Consider the following 5,725-nt stretch of genomic DNA (forward strand, 5'->3'; position numbering starts at 1 on the left):
GAATAGTATACAGCTGCACACTATTCTCAATTTGAAATATCACAAATGAGTAATGTAATGCTCGACCCATTCCTATTCATTTTAGTGATTTTGTTTGATTCTGTTTAAATGAAATGTTGTGCTATTTTATTTGGAAAGGTAGCTGTATTAAAAGGCTTTGACAATGCAGGCTACCCCAGGATCAAAGGTTCATCCAAATTCCATCCTGCCTCCAGTTTTCCCTGTGTTTGTGGTACAACTGACCTTTCATTAATGTTTTAATCTTTCAGCATGACAGCACATTGTTATGTGGCTGTTGCTCATACAATAAACCGTGGAGAGCTGACAGATTGCTCTGTCACACTTCACTTGCTTCACATATCTGAACTACTTTCACTACAAGATGAGGGAATGACTTTCAGACTTCTCATATCCTTCTCTTAGTGAGACGTTTCTAAAACTGTATAACTCCAAATTATGCTGTTAGTGAGATGACTTCAAATGGATCAAATGGAAAACAGACAATCTTGACATACTATTTCTAAATGTACACTATATCTACATTTCTAATGTTAGACAGTGTAGCTTCAGAAAGCATATTACTGATAGAGTAGCAATTATTGTTTCTTACAAAATGCTCAGATGGCTTGTTTATATTTTCCTAGATTTGTTAACAAAATTCCTGGGGCACAGTTTTCAAAGTGGACAAATCTAATTAATTTACTATTAGCATGTGCCTAAGTGGAAAATTAGACCTTAATGTTTTACCCTCACCTTCTGCCCTGTATTTTGTCTCTCTGTCTTTCTGTTCTCTAGTGCAGGTGCGTGATAAAACTGATTCTGAACTCACCACTTCTGAAAACCTTAGCAGTTGAACTTGAATCACATCCCAGTGGCTTTCTAAGTATACTGATAACAGATTTTCGCTGTGTGCTTGTAAATTAAATATTTTGGGCATTGCTGTCGATCACAGTAATGGAAAAACAGATTAACTTGCTCGCAGTTTGGAGGGAGATTAAGCTTGGGAAGGCTTGGTAGATTGTTGTATTACTTTAAAGAGCATCTTGAAAAAAATAAGAAAAATATAAACTAAATGTTGAAGCAGATCAATTCCAATGACCGGAGAAGCAGTTTCAGTTAATCAGAGATGGAGTCATTTTTAATCTAGGCATAAACTTGTTGTTAACCATTTTTTAAGAATGCAGATGTTCTCTTTGTAGCTTGAGTAGATAGATATAGGTAGATAGTTATAGATGGAAATGCATGTGTACTAACAAAATGTATTCATGTATAAACCTATATCAAAGAAGATCCCTTAAGAAAACTACACCAAATAGTCCATATTTTGTTTTCCCACTGCCAGCTTTCTAGAGCACCCCCCCCAACCATGGTCATTATGTTACCCAGAGTTTTTCATTTTCAGGCCATGGTAGATTGCATTGGCTATTGTCTCACGGATCGGATGTTTTCGATCAGGGGGCGTTTTCTTAAAACTGATGATGAATGTGTCTTCTGGGCAAAAACTCACCCTTGACAGAAAAGAATGTATTTTCTAAAAGCACGGCAACCGGCAACCGAGCTTGAAGGTGACTTGCATTGGGGCCACAGGCTGCAACACAGGACATGGGAGCTGTGTCTTACCCTCGTGTCTTGTGTTGCAGCCAGTGGAACCGCTACTTATTAACTTCAGGGACCTCTCCCAAGGTGAGCACCGTGAAGTGGCTGAAACAGTCGAACAGGGATGACAGGTAGGAAAAAACAGTTGATCCCCCCCCCCATTTTAAACTGAGGTAAGCCGTCAAGAATGATGCATGTTATTAATACTCTATTAACGATTTGTATTGCAGTCCTTTGCTGTAGCTGCTTTATCTTATACCTTTCCACACTGGTATAATATATTGCCTTGTTGTATCAGATATTTTTGTTGTTGTTAAACCTTTTGTGTAAGATGAGCATGTTAATGCTAATGTTTTACTGTTCCATTTAAGTTTACAGTGTGTTCATATATTTGTGTCAGTGGATTGTGTTAAGTTACATTGCGCTTAAATCAGATTGTATGTTGTTTTGGTTTGAGATCTTTGGCCTCAGTGATAATACTGATGGTAGCATTCTATTTTTGATAGTAGGACTTAAACGTTTACTGTTAAACTACAAAGAAACTACAATAAACAAGTTCATTATGGATTTAAGAAAATATTAAGTTGAAACTATTTTTTTTAACTTAGTTTCAAGCTTGACCCCTGTCCTATTGAAGGCTTTGTAGAAATTTGGATCAATGCAGCTGCAGTTAAAGATTTACATGAGAATAATTGTGTTACTTTTTCTTTATTAAAAAGGAATTGAAGTTTTGAAAACCTCTGTTAGTTCCTGTTTTCTTTTCTTTTTTGTAAATTACTTCATGTTACTTGAAATTCAACCATACAAAAGGCATAGAAACATCAAAAATCATATTTTAGATTTAATTCAGTTATTTAGCAAACTATAGTAAATATTTAAGTACCTCTTTAACTGAATCAAGATTTGAAGATTAATATTTAAAGCTCATTATCTGTCATAATAAGATGTCTGTCTTTTATATTAAAAACATAGTTCCAGACATTACAGACGGTGCTGACTTGCAGGTGTCACAGAAATTAGGGAATGGTGTGCAAATAATCGATAATGTAACGTTCTGCTGCAGTGACTTGAAACCTGTCACCGTGCTGAGACTAGCAGATCGAGGGATTTGATCTCTGTGTCCTCTTGTCAGTTAAAGAGATAGGTGCACTACATGTCCTCCCATTCAGTTGCCATTAGTGGGCCTAAACACATTTCACTTTTGTTCCATTCTTATATCCACACTTGCATTTCTGTGTCATGGGAAAGAGTGAAAGTGGAACAGTATTCATCACTGGGGCAAACGCCCAAGCTAAATGTTTATTTCAAATCCTCATACAGGTCTGAGAATGATCAGCCATCTGTAGTCAGACCACAATCAACAATAAATAGATTAAGAAAATCAAATACTGAAGTGATAAAAGCTTAAAACAACAGATGCCTCAATGCTTCAGAGAAAGGAAAAAATATCTTGGGCTTTGACATTTTTGCATTAAACATATACAGACATTTTGATTTGACTACCTTTTAGCAGTAGATTTGCCCTTCTGCAGCTCATTAAATACCTGCTTTGCGATGTCTGATTAAAATGATACTTGTCATGTTGGCCCTTAATGGCCATAACAGTATGGTTCAGATGCTTATCCTGAGAGAATGAACGCTTTTGTTTCAAGGTTTGGCAAGAGCTGAAAAAAATATATACCACTGCCAAATCAGCAGCCCAAACAGTCAAGAGAAATGTACTGAAGGTTGTGTTACATTTCCCAAATGTGCCAGCTGCAAGAAATCACTGTCTTCAGCTGGTACAGCCCACAGTCTGTTTGAAAGTGAAGCATTATATTCTGCAGTCAAAATCAAACCCTTGTACGCAGTTACACTTACAATTCCTAGCCTATACTTAATTCCAGACACAGTGAGAGAGTAGATGAGATTGGAAAGGAGAAAATCTAAACGCACACACAGAGAAACATAATGAACATCTGATCTTGGAGTTCTTAGTAAGCTGTTCAAAATTCTGGTTATTTAAAGTAACTGTTTCCACACATTAGTCCCAGGGGAAGCCCATGGTTAAAACAGAATGGTCAGCAGCGAAAGAGGAGAGATCTGAGGTGACCTGCACGATGCCTGACCCAGGCAAGGTGAGTGCTGTGTGGATGGAGGTTTCTGACGTAATGTTGGAACAGCATTCATTACTTTGCAAGGGCGAGCAAAGCAGAGGTATTAATAACTAAGTGATGGTGATTATAATTAATATCCAGTTTTATCAAATTAATGCATTTAATATGGAACGTTTGTGAGATAATACACTATATCTCAGGCACAGAGATTTTACAGGATCCCGTATAAATCACTGTTGTCCTTAAAGGGTTATTAAGTGTTTACAGTAGAAATGAATAACGAGGTGGACACTTGCATAATGGAGCTTCCTCACTCCTTTCACACAGATCAAAACAAACAGAAACATGAGTGTATTTGTATCAGCCTGAAATTAACTTTCACAAAACACAAAACACAAATCTGAAACATTTGTTTCTCCTGTCAAACACACTGTCAGACTTATTATGCATTCTGAAGCATAAACATTGGCAGATGGCTTTGGAATCAGTTGCTTGTTTTGTTGTTGTTTTTTTGACAAATAGCAAGGTCTTTTATGACATCAAATAGAAAAATTAGGCTTAATGTTTAGTTCCCCACTCAAAAAACAACACAACTATAACCACTGCAATAGAAGAATATATGGTGAGATACTGCGTTCCCCTGAGTCAGTACCAGAACCCCAATTTCATATCTGTGTTGTGGTAAAGCTTTTTCTTATGTTCTTCTAATTATTTTCTATTGATCTAAAACCAAATAACAAATCGGAATGTCATGCCATTTAGTTTGACCAGGCTAGCTTACAATTTAAATGTCTTAAAGTCCCTTTTTTCATAGTGTATACTTAATAGCCTGTTTTGCAGTTTCCCACACTAACTGATCTCAGCTCATGCTCTGCTCCCCGGCCTCCAGAGACTCCCCTGCCTCATCACTCTCCCCGACTGCTGGATTCCCTCACCTGTGCCATGTATATTAACCTTGCTCTTCCTGTGGGATCTAATCAAATTCTTGTATTTCCACTGTAATAGTCTTCTCTCACCTCTGACTCCAGGCTATCTCCATTCTCAGCCCACACAGGACTGCTCCTTGAATTTCAGATATGAGATTTCTCATGGTCTCCAACACAATAAAGGGACTATACTTCTTCACCACCGAATGCAGCAATGGAGTGATAGTGTGAACTGCTATATTACATATAGTTGTACTATTTTTATAATAAAGTGAGAAGAATGTTTACATTATTTAAGTAGATCAGTGTCTATAATTTCTGGAGTATTTTTTTCATTTTCTAGAAACCATGGATACTTGCTAAATATATATTTTGTCTACCCATCACACTTTTTGCATTGCCTGTAAACCCCTTATAGATAAAATACTCATTTTTATTACTAGTTGGCTAAATTATTTGGGTATACATGTCACAGGGAACTTTTGCAAGCCATTTTAAGTGTTAAGTCTATGCTAACAGTACTGTTTTTGTTTATCTTGAGAATTATATAATACTTGTTTTATTTCTATATGATATAGATTACACACTTAGTTTAAACAGTTTTATTTATACAATGTTCATTAAAATAATATTTTAGTCCTTCTTATTTAGAATAGATCTAGTAGCTTTAAAAAATGATATGTAACCTTGGAAATACAAAATAAGTTCAACCCAGAAATCAAGAAACATATATAGATACTCTATAACCTCTCTTTAAAAAAATAACTATAAAATACAGTGAATGATGTGAAAGTGAGGCCCTGAAGACTGTTTATCAGGATACCAGTCATGAAAGACCCTCAGTAAAATGTCACTCTGTGGATCTCTTTGTCCTTGGTTGATAAATGTATTAAAGCACCAAAGAACAATTCGAGCAGTGTTATCAGGAGCAAACAGACAAAGTCAGGGGCACATTTGCAAAGCCGGGATGAGAGCCTCTCTCTTTGACGAGCTGAGATTCATCCAGCTGGCAACAAATCACCGCCTTCGTTTACTTCACCCTGAAAGCAAGAACCATGAAGTTGGAAGAAAAATCTCTGAAAACTGCTTAATTGACTAAAGGGCTCA

General features: G+C 36.5%; 1 long non-coding RNA gene across 1 annotated transcript; it reads left to right on the forward strand.

The window, feature by feature from the left end:
* Positions 1-651: 651 nt before the first annotated feature.
* LOC136760387 (uncharacterized) lies at positions 652-4,910 on the forward strand. Its single transcript, XR_010820200.1, has 2 exons — positions 652-3,713; positions 4,721-4,910. It is a non-coding gene; the product is annotated as an uncharacterized LOC136760387 (long non-coding RNA).
* The last annotated feature ends 815 nt before the right edge of the window (positions 4,911-5,725 follow it).

The sequence above is a fragment of the Amia ocellicauda genome, chromosome 10 (genome assembly GCF_036373705.1).
Source record: "Amia ocellicauda isolate fAmiCal2 chromosome 10, fAmiCal2.hap1, whole genome shotgun sequence".
NCBI lineage: Eukaryota > Metazoa > Chordata > Actinopteri > Amiiformes > Amiidae > Amia > Amia ocellicauda.